This window comes from Arachis stenosperma, chromosome 8 (assembly GCF_014773155.1).
Source record: "Arachis stenosperma cultivar V10309 chromosome 8, arast.V10309.gnm1.PFL2, whole genome shotgun sequence".
Taxonomy (NCBI): domain Eukaryota; kingdom Viridiplantae; phylum Streptophyta; class Magnoliopsida; order Fabales; family Fabaceae; genus Arachis; species Arachis stenosperma.
The window spans coordinates 15,522,767-15,537,829 of NC_080384.1; the positions used below are offsets into that span (position 1 = coordinate 15,522,767).

The following is a 15,063-nucleotide window of genomic DNA, read 5'->3' on the forward strand; positions in this document are numbered from 1 at the left end:
TTGAGCCCAAAATATTTGGTGCGGCTATGCATAATTGGATTTGTAGATATTTGGACAGCACTAGCTGTCACAGTAAAGCATAGGGGTGCCATTGACAAGAATATGTAACTCATGCAGGAGATTTTCAAGCCAAATAATTTTCGTAGAAGCATTAGCAACATTGCGAAATTCGGCTTCTATACTAGAACGGCTGACGGAGTGTTGCTTCCTGCTAAACCAGGCCACCAAATTTCCACCAAAGTAAACACAACCTAGAGGTTAAGCGCCGATCATCCACATCAGAGCCCCAGTCTGCATCAGCAAAAGCAAAAATTAAAAAATGAGAAGAGGGATGAAAAATAAGACCCTAATCTGTTGTGCCAAAAAGGTATATGAGGATACACTTAATAGCTTTTCAATGAGAGATTAAGGGTTTGTGCATGAACTGGCTGATTTTGTTGACAGCAAAACAAATATCAGGTCTAGTGAGAGTACAATATTGCAAGGCACCTACAATAGACCTGTAATGTGTAGGGTCATCAAATAATTCAGCACCAAATTGAGATAGCTTTTCGGAAGATAACATAGAAGTTGGAACAGGTTTTGAATCATGCATGCCAGATTTTAACAACAAATCTTTGATATATTTGGTTTGTCATAGAAGGTAGGAGCCAGATTTTAATTGAAGAGCCTCTATGCCAAGAAAGTAATTGAAGGTACCAAGATATTTGAAAGTAAACATGTGATGCAGTTTAGTCATTATAAATGTTATAACTGAAGAATTGTTACTTGTGACTAGTATGTCATCTACATACACCAATATATACATACTACAATCACTAGTTGGTAAGCAAAAGAGGGAAGGATCAGGCCTTGTGCTCTTGAAGCCGAACTGAGCAAGAGTTGAAGATATATAATGTAAGATACCAGGCTCTGGGAGCCTGTTTTAAGCCATAGATGGCCTTATTAAGTCTGCAAACCTGAGAAGAAGGATGTAAAACAAAACCAAAAGGTTGTGTAATATAGACAGCTTCATTTAGAGTGCCATTTAAGAAAGCATTATTAAAGTCATATTGGTGAATTGTCCAATTTTTGGAGGTTGCAATAGTCAAAATAACACGAATGGTAGAGGTTTTGATAACGGGACTGAATACTTCAATAAAATCTATACTTTTAACTTGATAATTTTCAAGGGCTACTAGCCTAGCTTTGTATCTCTTTACTTCACCAGAGGCAGATCTTTTAATAGCATGTACCCATTTTGTCCCAATAACCTTACTATTTGATAGAGGATCAACCAATTTCCAAGTCTGAGTGTGTTGTAAAGCATTCAATTCAGTAAGCATAGCATATTTTCAATGTGGTAAAGTCAGAGCTTTCTTAATAGAAGATGGTATGGTTTGAAGATATTGAGGATCAGAATTAGATATAGAAAATGCGAATTTAAAAACCTTTGGTTTAGAGGAGGCAGATTGGATCTAGTTATCATAGGATGATTATTTGTAGTAGAAGAATTTAATTTTTGAAGGGGCAAGTGAATTTCAATACCGGAGATAGGGATTGAAGATGAAAAGAGTGGAGGGTGAGAAGAATTTGGATCAGGTGGAATAGATGGAGAAGAGGTTACTGGGTTTGAAATACACGGATTTGTTAGTGCGTCTACAAGATGGTAAGTGTGAGAGGAAGATACTTGTGCATGAGATGAAGAAGATTCAGAATAGTTTTCAACAGTAAAGATGTTAGAAGAAGAATGCAGAACATGCATAGTTAAAGTTGTAGGAAAAAATTGTGCAAGAGCTTGTTTAGTAGTGTGGGTATGAAATAATTCAAAATAAGAAAAATTTTTCTCATCAAATAGCACATTTTTAGAGATGATAATCTTACCAGATTTAGTTAAGCATTTTTATCCTTTATGATTTGAAGCATAACCAATGAACACAGCAAGATTAGATTTGAAAGAAAAAATTTTATCATTGTATGGTCGTAAATAAGGAAAACACCCACAATAAAAAATCTTTAGAAAAAAATAATCTAGAGATTTTTTATGTAAAAATTCACACGGAGATATAGCATGAGTGGTAAAAGATGGCAATCTGTTTATGAGATAGGTTGCGGACAAAAAAGCATCATCCCAATGAACAAGGGGAATAGAAGCTCTAGCTAGCATAGACAATCTGATCTCAACAATGTGTCTATATTTTCTTTCAGCCCTCCCATTTTGTTGATGGGTGTAAGGGCATGAAAATCGATGTTCTATTCCACTTTTAGTGAGAAATTCTGTAAAGAGTGGGATAAATAGTCCCCTCCATGATTAGATTGCAAACCCTTAATCTTAAGACCAGTGTGATTTTCAATTTGAGTCTTAAATTAAACAAATGCTTGACAAAGCTGAGCTTTAGTATGTAGCAAAAAAAATAAAGGTATTCCTAGTAAAAGCTTCAATAAATGAAACATAGTAGCGAAAACCATGGTAAGACAGATTTGGGGAAGGACCCATACATCTGTGTAAATCATGTTAAGAGGCTTATTGAATTGAAAATCATCTTTAACAAATGGTAAGGAATGCATTTTTTCCATACAACAAAATCTGCACAAAGTATCTATTTTTATTAGGGCTGCACACAGATCGGATCGGATCGGATATAGGCTAAAATTCTATCCGATCCGCACTGCTCCCATCGAATCGGATCGGATACCATATCCGCGCTTTTTTAGGTCGGATCGGATATCGGATATATCTGTGTAATAAAATATTTGTTTTAAGGCCCTGTTTTTGTGATTTTGTTTGTTTTTGAAAAAAATGTCCATAAATATCATAAAATTAAAAATTAAAAATAAAACAGCAACTCAGCAATTAAAAATTAAAAATAAAATATCATAAAATTTATGACAACACTTGGTGAAACAACACATTAAATCAGTAATTTAACATACTATTAAAACAGCAACTCAACAATTCAGCACACTAAATCATACTAAAACAGCAATCCCAGCATACTAAAAATACTAAAACAGCAACTCAACAAGTTCCAATTGACATATCTCTTCCAGTCTTCCAATTGACACTATATCAGCAAGCATTCATTCCTATTAAGAAATAACAAGTGAGAAAAATTAGTAAAACATGTTAGAATAATAAATTATTATATACCAATACAATACAAGCACCATTGAATACCTAAGATGGTTGATGAGATTGCATTCCACTTTGAACTTCAGGATCTCCGACACTAGTAATTCCAGAAAATTCTATTCAATTCAACAATAACAAAATATGTCATGGTATGTCAAGACTCTAAAATGAAAGACAAAAAATGAATAATAATTAATAAAATACAAATGAACTAATTCATTATATACCTGAATCAACAGCGGCATCTCCTTCATCAAGCTCAACCAATATCTTAGCAGGCTTAAACCAATTTTGAGTGCAAATTAATGCCTCTATAGTGGTGTGACTCAAACAACTGTGAAAAGGGTCAAGGACACGACCTCCCGTGCTAAAAACGGACTCAGATACCACAGTAGAAACAGGAATGGCTAATATATCTCTAGCCATATAAGAGAGAACACGATACCTCAAAGTCTTTCCTCTCCACCACCTCAATATATCAAATCCACTAAAATCTTCCGCCACTTCATCTTCCAAATACCTATCCATTTCATTTTTCTTCAACTCACTTAATTTTATCATTTGAGTTTGCTTCCACTTGCTCATAGGATCTTCAATCGTAATACTATCATTCTCACTCATCTCTACACTAGGATTTGGTGTAGTATCCGAAGAAATGCTAGCATCTTGAGTGTCTTCAGGGGGTCGCGGATTCCATATGCTATATTGCTCAAACAATTTAGCAATGATATCCTTCAATTTTCTAAAGATCCTTGAAGATTTCTCACCTTGACCATACATCTCAGACAAAGTAAATTGAATATATTCCAATTTATACCGCAGATCAAGAAAAACAGCAACAAGTAATAGATAGTTCAGAGATGGCTTGTTCACTGAAGGCAAAGGAGTAGAAGTATAAGAATGATCAGAATCATCCCAATACTTATCAAATTTAGCATTCATCGTTGTTGCCATTCCATTCAACACTAAATCATCACTCATAATCCATTTATTCAAAGTGCATAAAATCTTACACAATACATGGAAAAAGTATTTGAAGTGACATTCAAAGAACTAGAGAATGAAAGCGTTGCATGATAAAAAATTTGCAAAAAACGTATAAAGCTACGAGCTCTACTCCAATCCTCATCACTAGGAGGCCCCCCATCATCTTCAAGGTATCTTTCAAAATGAGCATTTTTCCTAGCAAGACGAGCAAATGCCTTTTCAATTTTTTCGGCCACTTCCAACATCATATAAGTAGAATTCCACCTCGTCGGCACATCAAGAATAATCATTTATCGACTTGTAATGTTTGCCTCATGTGCACACCTCCTAAAGGTTGCTAACCTAGACGGAGATGACTTCACAAACTTACAAGAAGTTCTAATCCTAGCAATAGATGACTGTAGATCTTTCAAACCATCACAAACAATCAAATTTAAAATATGGGCAGTACATCTCAAATGAACGAATTTCCCACCCAACATAGTACAACCATTCTATTCTCGCATGATTTTAACCAAAGTATTCACAGCAACAAAGTTTGCACTAGTATTATCCACAGTTACAATACAAAGTTTTCGAATACCCCAATCTTTTAAACATTTCTCTAGAGCTTTTCCTATGGTAACACCAGTATGATCAGCAATCAAATTAAAAGATATGATCTTCTTATTCAATGCCCACCCATCATCAATATAATGAGCTGTTACACACATATAGTTCATGTTTTGAACAGACGTCCAAGTATCAGTAGTTAAAGAAACCATCTGATGATTCAGCTCCAAAAGGGACTTAAGTTTGGTTTTTTCCTCTACATACAACTGCATACAATCCCTAGCAACTGTCATATGACTCGAAATCTTAAATTGAGGTTGCATTTCACCACAAAATCCCCTAAAACCAGTATTTTCCACAAACCTAAATGGAAGCTCATCAATTATCACCATCTTACAAAGTGCAAGCCTACACCGATCTTGATTAAAGTCTACTGCCTTTAATGTTGGTGGTTCCTCTAAATTAGAATTTGTGAACATAAGAGTTTTCTATTTTTTATCAACATGAGTTTTCGGGTTCTTCGCACAAGTTCCAATTTGTTTTTTAGGTTAGAGGTCCCATCCCTACGACTATGACATTGCAACCATTTCAAACAATGCTTACATTGAGCCTTAGTTTTCTCATCATTTTTTTCGAAGTGATCCTAAACAATAGAAGGGGGTCTAGTAGACTTTCTTTTACCTGACTGGCCAGATTGTGCTGCTGTCGTCAAAGAAGGAGCATCACTTGAAGCTGGATTGGTATTTGTTTCTCCTCCCCTTGTTGATTCTTCTAGTGTAGATCCAGCAACACTAAGTGGAGTAGGAATGCTCCCAACTTCAGACCCACTTGTATTAGTTGTAAGCGCTTATTTATCAGCCATTCTAATTTTCCAACACAATCCTACAATTAAGTAAGCCATATCACTATATCAGTTTACAAACAACAGACCCTCAGTGCCATATGACTTCAATTAAATAAACCATCTTAATTTTCAAACAATTAAACATTTAAACCATATAAACCCTCAGTGCCATATCTGTTCACAGTTGAATAAACCATTCAAATTTACAGATTTTATTACATAATAACAGTATAACACAATGATTCAAGTACTTTAAAATAAGCCATAACACTATATTAGTTTACAAACAACAGACCCTCAGTGCCATATGACTTCAATTAAATAAACCATCTTAATTTTCAAACAATTAAACATTTAAACCATATAAACCCTCAGTGCCATATCTGTTCACAGTTGAATAAACCATTCAAATTTACAGATTTTATTACATAATAACAGTATAACACAATGATTCAAGTACTTTATAATGAACATTTGTGTACAAATAATTTTTAATTTAAAAATAAAATTAATTTACCCATAATACCTGATCAGTTGAAGAGCCGAGAGCAAAAATGATGGAGAAAAAGGGCGGCTTGTCTGACTCTGACAGATTCACGAAGCTGCTTGGGGAGAACAAGAAACGATGAATGTGACCGTAAGCACTAGAGGAGGTGATCGCACTACTGGAGGAGACCACCAACCGTGAGCGGTGCGCCAGTGAAGAACGCGACCTATGAAGAACGCATATGGAGAACGACGCGACCGCCGTCCACCACGTCGACGGAGGAGGCGATGACCGTGCAGCTGGAGCCTGGAAGAACAAGAAATAATGACCTTAGGAGACGGTAATGGACAGTGAACACTGGTGATAGAGCGAGGTAGAGCCAATCAGAGAGGAGAAGGAGAGCCAGAGTTTGAGAGTTTGAGTGAGTGAGTGAGGATCTGAGACTAAGAGAAGAGTCCAGAGGCCAGAGAGTGAAAGAGGTGAGGAGCGCCGTAAGGTAACATTAGGGATTTAGGGTTAGGTCAAAATAACATAACATTAGCTATTTATATGATGTGCGGATCTGCGGATCGGATCCGCGGGTATCACTGCCAATTCGCGATCCGATCCTACCACAGTGCGGATCGGATCTGATCCGATCCGATGACTCTGCGGATCGGATAATATCCGCGAAATTCGGATCGGATGCGGATAATTACCGCGGATCTGCGGATATTATCCGATCCATGTGCAGCCCTAATTTTTATTGAATTTAATATAGGTATGTTACATGAGTTCAAAATTTTCTTAACGACTATAGAAGAAGCATGACCTAATCTATCATGTCAAATAGAGAAAGAGGTTCATTTCGCACCAAACACACGAGGATCATCAGAAACAGATAGTGAAAAAGAAGAAGTACAATCAGAAATAGGTAAAATAGAAGGAAAAACACGAGCTGTATTACTGGAGGGAGAAGAAAAAGTAGCACAAGTCACAGAATCAGAATCAGTTGGAAGAGAAGTAGCAATTGCAACACGATGAAATTGATATACACCATTATTAGGTACTCCTTGAAGCAGGATCTGATGAGTGCCCTGAGATTTAACCACATAATGATTAGCATCAAATTCAAAAAAACAATTGTTATCTTGAGCAAATTTTTGCACGCTTATCAAATGTTCAGACATATCGGGAGCATGAATTAAATTCTTCAATAATAAAAATTTTTATTTGTATCAAGAGACACCAAATAACTATGACCAATGTGAAAGATACGTGTACCTGTTTCATTACCTAGCATAACCTGATCTAGACCTGTAAATTCTGATGCAGAAAGTAAGTGTGACTGGTCAGGGGTTATGTGATGTGAGGCCCCCGTATCCAAAAACCAAGAATGTTTAGAGAAATTTGAAGTTGTAGCCATAAAAGATCATGGATTTTGAAAATTGGACGGGGTGGGAGTAGGAACAGGGGATGAGTTTTGGCCAGAACCGAATTGAGGAAGAAATTGTTGACCAAACCTACCATAAAGTTGACATTGTGGTCTTGATGAGAAAAAATTATGAAATTGTAATTCTCTACCATAACCCCTAGCGGTTCCTGTTCCTGTTCCTTTTCTTGATTAAAACCCTCTACCAAATGATGTTTGAGTGAAATTAGATTTTATATGCCCAAGTTCAGTTTTTTGAAATGTCTCAAGTATATCTTCATGCCCAAGAAGCAAGGATTCCACTTCCAAAATGGTGATATCATCATATTTTAACAAAATAGAAGAAAGAAATAGAGAGTAGTCTTTGGTTAGCCCATTAGAGATGGCATCAATGTGCTCATCGACAAGTTCATGACCAATAGCAGTTAAAACATCTACTACTGTCTGAATCTGTTTAAGGTATTCTGTGGCGGATAATCCTGCTTTCTTGATGGTTTTAAGTTTGAGTTTTAATTGTTTTACCTAAATCTTTGAAGTGTGAGAGAAATAATCTTGAATGCGCTGCCATACTTGATAAGCAAAAGCACAATTAAGCATCTTGTTCTTGACTGACGTTTTCATGGACGAGAGTAACCAAGTCATCAAGTAATTATCTTTGGCTTTCCAGTCTTTGTATGTTGCAGATTCAGTGTTTGCTTGTCTTTCAGCCTCTGTTGAAAATTTTAGAGGAATTTTTTCTAGAATCAAATGATCTTCGAGGGAATTTGCGCCAATTGCATGAAGAGTCAACTACAGCCATGTTTTGTAAGAGTTCTTATCGAGTTTATCAAGAACAGGTATAGAGTGGAAGGATTTGTTGGTGGAACCGGTGGGTAATGGAATGATTTCAGCTATGAATCCGAACAAACTCTGGCATTCCGGGAGATGATTCGGTGTTGTAGGGATGGGCTTTCTGAAATTTCAAAATGGCAGGGTATAGGCGATTGGCGACCAATGAAGAGGCGCGGTGGAGGTGAACAGGGGCAACGAAAGCAAGTGAAATGAGGGAACTGGTAAGGGTTGGCGTTCAGTGACCAAGAAGAATAGATCTTTCGTGTAATACCCTACTACACAGAGCTTTACACCTAGGATGTAAAACAGAGGTGGCGAGGCGCTACGATCTCTAAAAGAAAAATATATTTATATAATATAGCAAGGATATTTTTATCTAGGAGCCTTTGAAGAAAAAGGGGTAAAGTAAAATTAAATAAAACGAAAAGCACAATATTCACGAAGCGATAAAGTAAACGAAACAAGATAGAGCAAGCTAACAAGATTATATCTTAAGAGTTCCAAAATACAGATAACAAAACTCAAGACTCGGCTCGCGAAGATAAACCGGACCGAGCACATAAGTATATATATATATCCCAAAGTACAGAGTTACAAAACTTGTTTCTCCAAAATAACCTCTAAGAGGAAGTTAATACATCAAGTATATAAGCAGTGGAGATATTAAATATCTAAGTAAATACATATAACCAAAATAGATCCCCAAAAGATAAGGATCTTCGCTAATCAGAAGCTTCCATCATGACTCAGCGAGGTGCCGTCTGACCTGCATCTGGAAACCACAAAATTCGCATGGGTGAGAACTAGAGGTTCTCAGCATGGTAACAGTGTCCACATATCTAACATATAATGTCCTGGGAAAGCTGAAGGCAATCCTAGAACTTCCGACAATAAAATTAAACTTAAAGCCAACATGTAAGATCATAAAAAAAGGTAAGGTATCTAACGATTTCTAACTTATCTCAATTCTAACTTAACTTAAAATCATCGTCTTTCCCGATTGAACCACACAGACAAACAAAACAGACAAGGCAAACACATGTAAAAGGCAGGTACAACAAGAAAATCATATAGCAAGTAAGTGTAGTAATTTCACAAAGGCAATCCTAAATAATGCAAACTCAAACAAAACAAACAGATGCGTATGATGCATGCCTTTTCTATTGGTCGTAAGCTCACGTGTCGGTTACTTGCCAAAACCCGACACACCCGGTAGCTAACCCGGATATCGTCTCTTTATGCCTCCACACTCTTGGGATATAGTGCCCGTTACACTCTCGGGATATAGTGCCCGTCACACTCAAAGAATATACTGCCCGTTGCATTTCCTGGGACAAAGTGCTCTTACACTCTTAGGATATAGCGCATGCCATGCCACGCTCTTGGGATATAGTGTCCGTCACACTCATGGGATATAGTGCCTGACACACTTCCCAGGGTAAGGTGCTCCAACACTCTTGGGATATAGTGTCCGACATGCCACGCTCTTGGGATATAGTGCCCGTCACACTCATGGGATATGGTGCCTGACACACAGTCGTGCATAATCATTTCACAACCATTCATCATTGCTATGGCATCACATATATTTCATGTATTCACATTTTCCATATATAAGTCATCACTTTCCAACCTTACTTCACTCCCAAGATACCTCCTCTTCCATAGCTTCATCTCATTACTAGGTTTACTACTAAGATCTAGGGTAAAAAGAGTGAAAATAAAGTTTTAGAGGTTTAAAATCATGTTTAAAATACTAAAATCCCATTTGCTGAAAACAGAGGTCACGCGTACGCGTGGCCGTGCAATTTTTTATGCTCGCGTATGCGAGATACCCAATCAGAATAGGTTGGTCGTGTCGTGTGCCGTGGTCACGTACGCAAGTTATGCAGAACAGCAAAGATGCTGAATGCTGCAGAATTTTCAACTTTACACTCCAAACTTTTGATGCGCATAACTTTTTCGTTCTAAAATATTTTTCATCCGTTCTTCAAATGGCGTAAACTTCACAGACCCAATTTTCATTTGAAATAAGTTTAAAATAATTTGGAGGTTCGAAATTCAAGTTATGGCTCGGCGAAGTTTGACAAAAAATTAGATTTTCACAAAAATACTCTAACCTCTATTTTCAACCATTCACCATTCAAAACCAACTTCCTATGCTCATAATCAACACCAAAACTTACCATATCACAGAAACACAGCCCCACATCCTACCACAACCAATCATACCTCAGTTTCAAATAATCTTATACATGAGCTTCTCAATTAAACCAACAAGATCATCAATAATTCATTACATATATATATATATATATTCATTCCCATCATCCTCATCATTCATCATTAAAATCATCATACATCAATACATTCTCACCACAACATCAATTGCCAAAATTCATATTCAACCCAAATCAACAATCATCATCAAGGATACTAAACATTTAACACAATCATGCATTCCAACCTATCCTATGGTTATCTAGCCTAAGTTTTCACATTACATTACATTTTAGACATGAGAAACCGAAACCATACCTTAGCCGATTTTCACGTATAACCCAAGGCAACCCACAAGGCAAAATTGCAAGCTTCAATCACCAAAATTCAACAATTAGATCTCATTCCAAGCTTTCAATTAAGCTTCCAACATTTCTAATTGCTTCATATCACATATATATACCCAAAATTCAATACCCAACACATATAAACAAGAAATTGACTAGGATTAATGATCTTTACCTTGGATGTACCTCAATTTAACAAAAATCTACTAATCTCTCAAGTCAATTTGATCTTAAAACATCCAATTAATCAAAATCTCAATACCCCAAAACCTTGACATTTTCGAACTGAAGAAGAGAGAATAGAAACTTGAAATATGATTTTCTCACCTTATAACTTACTGGGCTTTGTAGAGCTCGTCACTGCGGACACGTGGCCGAAAACGGTACGGCGATTGGAGCTCAGAGTGGGAAGTTATGGTGGTTGGATTATGGTGTTAGGGTTTGTCTTTCTTCTCCCTCACCTTGAGCATTGCTTCAGCGTGCCTTAGCTGAAGGGAAGAAGAAGAGTGTTTCTTCTTTTAAGTGTATGGGATGATGGGTTGGGCCTTGGGCCCAATTCGACCGGTTCGGCCCGTTCTGTCCAATCTTGGGTCAAATTCTTTAAAATTAGTGTCAAAATTCTTGTTTTAATTTTATCTATCATATTAAACCATAAAAATTACATTTCTTATTTTCTAGAATAATTCTAGTTTATGAGTTAATTATTTATTAATTAACCGGGTTTTACATTTCGCGATTGGGGGCTTTCCAATAATTCCAGACATAAAGAGAGTAGATCTTTCACAAGAGGTAGACGATTACATGCTTAAAACCATAGAAGATTACTTGGCTCACGATACCATGTTGAAATCTGATGATGAAAGATGATTTTGCAGTTAGCATATGAAGAAAAATTAGAGAAGCGTGTTTTTGGTTTTCTTTTTCCCTCGAAAATTAATATTCACATACATTTCTCCTTTTATATTTTCAAGACTCTAACTCCTTCTCACTAACCCTCAATCCATAACTACCCTTTTTTAGTTTCAAGTTTATTCCTCTTCTCAGAACATTAATATAGCCAAGTCTAAAGCTCTCTACTTTAAAAATGTTTCAACCAGAAGAAAGGATATTTTCATAAAAATTTTCTCTATTCGTTTTGTCCAAGACCTGGGTAAATACCTTAGAGTGAATCTTAGTCATTCCCGAATAACTGGAACTTCGTTTAATGATGTGCTTGATAAAATTCGAGAAAGACTGGCTAGCTGAAAGGGCAGAATACTCAACAGGGGCAGAAAAAATGTGTTTAATTAACTTTGTCGTGGCTTCTATTCCTACGTATCATACGCAAGTCTCTATTTTTCCTAAGGCAATAACAGACAAGATTGCTTCTATGATGTGAAAATTTTTTTTGGAAAGTAAAAGTAGATAACAGGGGATTGAATGTTACAAATTGAAAAAATCTTATTGTTTCAAAGAAGCATCGAGGGATTGACATCCGTGATCCGATGTGCGTCAATATTTCTTTGGTGGAGAAGTTAGTGTGGCAGTTCGTTAAGCATCCGAATAAATTGTGGGTTCCAATTTTAGCAGCGAAGTACCTTTCTTATCAAAGCAACTGATGTTGTTTTGAACATGAAAAAGGCTCCCATGTGTAAGACCTACCGTCACTTAGAGGAGGGTTTCATGTGGTGCATTAGCCCGCTAGACCAGAATTTTTGGTTTGATAACTGGAGGAAAGAATGAGTCTTGTCAAAAGAGATGGCATATGTTTACATTTATGATTCGGCACTTCACATTTCTGATCTTTGGGTCAACGGGAAGTGGAACATTGATGGTATTTTTTCTTCTCTAAATCAAAATTTGATAACTAATATTAATTCCTATAATTCGATGGATCAATCTGGACTGGAGGTAGGTTGGAGTTGGTCTGGGACAGTTTCTAAGGTTTATAGTGCAAGTAATGGTTATTTATGGTTGAGTAAGAAAATTGTGGGATGGCAAGAACATGGAAGTTGGCTTTGGCTTTGGAGACAATAAATTTTGAATAAGCACAAGCTTCTGATGTATTGTGCTTCAGAGATGCTCTTCTTATGGCTGTATTTAGAAATATACGAAGTATTTTCTGCATAAAAATGTATTTTTTTATTACTAGTTCTTATAAGTTGAATTGTGATGCTAACTATAATAAAAGAAATGGTGGTAAAATCAATTTTGCTTGTGTATGCAGAAATTGGAATGAAAATGGTCAAGGGATTGCTTGGGAGTCTTTCCCAATAATGTTCTTCATGGTGAATTTTTTGTTATTTAATTTAGAGAGGGTTTTTATTGCTTGAGACGGTAAGTTCAAAAATATCATATGTGAAATTAATTGTGTGGAGGTCTACAATCTTATTCATATATAATGGAGATAAAATTTGGAGTTCAGATTGTTTATTGATTAAAAAAATTCGAAATATTATGCACTCAAGCTAGGATATAGAATTACGATTGATTCAAAGAGAAGCGAATAAAGTTACCGATAGCATGGCTAAAGTAGTGGTGTTAATAAAGGATCAAGCTCAGGTGAAGCTTTCTATCCCTCGAGAGGATTTCAAAGTGTATTAAACTATTTATGTAGGAACCTTACTCAAACTAGATAACCCTCTATGTTTTTTTTTCTCTTTTTTTTTTTCTTTTTTCTTTGTCTTTTCATCTTTAGTCAACAAAAAAAAAAACGCCCACTTTTCCCTCCCCTAATTTTTAGGTGTGATTTCAAGGCCTTGTCCCATTTTTCCATTACCTAGCTCTTATTATATTTAGTGCTAATATATACTATTTAATTATTATTTAATAATAATATTGTAGTATATATTTTATTGCATTGTATTAAATTATAAAAATATTTAATTATTTAATTATAATTTTATATATTTATTTAATTATTATCGGATCAAATAATTTACGAATAATCTATCAGTTGAAGTATTAATTCGGTAATTCAGTTATTTATCTGGATTAATTAAAAGTTCGATTTTCTGGCTATGTCTGGAAGTGAAAATAATATGGAAAAGACCTTTGAGGTGTGAATAATAATGGACTAATGGAGAAGGAGAAACGCAGCTGAGGGGAAAGAAAAATTGAGGGGGAAAAGGTTAGACACTATTAGCCTATTATACCATAAATTTATTTTAAAATGCAAAATTGGATTTGTGATCAAAGGCGCAAAGAACTTGTATTACTAGTTTGTTAAAGGTCAAAACAATGATGTTATCACAGATTAATTGTAAATTTTTGTAGATTGTAAATAATAATGATAAATTAATTATCGTTTAAAATAAAAAATTAATAATATTCGAATACCTTGATAAATATATATATATATATATATATATATATATATATATATATATATATGTGTGTGTGTGTGTGTATTTGAGAATAATCGTATATATTATATTATTAGTAATGCTATATGACTAGGAATTTACAATAATTTGCATCTACATTTATATTTACAATAATTTGTATTTAATTAATAATAATTTACATCTATATTTACAGGAATTTATACACAAAAATACATAATTTTCATATATATTTATGAAAATTTGTACATATAAATTAATATGATTTATATTTATATTTATCAAAATTTACATATATAAACTAATAATTTTTTTTTTAAAATTTACAATTTGATATTTATGCTGCATAACTACTTGTGAAAATTACTAAAAACTACTTGTTCTTAAGATTTTCTGTTATATTATATATGTATATATTTTAATGCAGTTTGATTATAATTCGACCTAAAATTTTAAACCAATTATTTGATTGGTTTATTTATTGGTCTAATTTTTAGAGACTTGCCAAAATTTAATTTTTACTGTGCCTCCACTCTGTATCAACTAAATTCCTTTCTTTTCCATTTTCTATACATACATTAATAACTTCACATCTAATTAAACTGATTTAACCATGAGTATTTTGAGGGTTTTTTTTAATTCTAGTTAAGTATATTAAAAGATTATGAAGGAAGGCAAAAAAAAAAAAATGCTTATTGCTTAAACAACAGCAAAAAAGATTAGTTGGAAGAAGAAAGACAATAATATATATATTCCCTAAATTGATCTAGGTTAACTTATAGTATCGGCAACAAAGAAATTGTAGAAATTTAGGTTCCGTTTGTTTATGAAAATATGATAGGACAATATAATGAGAATAGAATAAAATAAGATAAGATATTAATGGATAAAAATATAAAATTTTGTGTTCTTGTATTTTGTTTGGTGATAAATTAAAACAAATTATAAA

General features: G+C 34.7%; 1 long non-coding RNA gene across 1 annotated transcript; it reads right to left on the reverse strand.

Annotated features, from left to right (window-relative positions):
- Positions 1–8,800: 8,800 nt before the first annotated feature.
- LOC130944174 (uncharacterized) lies at positions 8,801–11,271 on the reverse strand. The gene is made up of 3 exons (XR_009071980.1): positions 11,119–11,271; positions 10,763–10,815; positions 8,801–8,996 (listed from the first exon to the last, which is right to left on the reverse strand). It is a non-coding gene; the product is annotated as an uncharacterized LOC130944174 (long non-coding RNA).
- Positions 11,272–15,063: the final 3,792 nt, after the last annotated feature.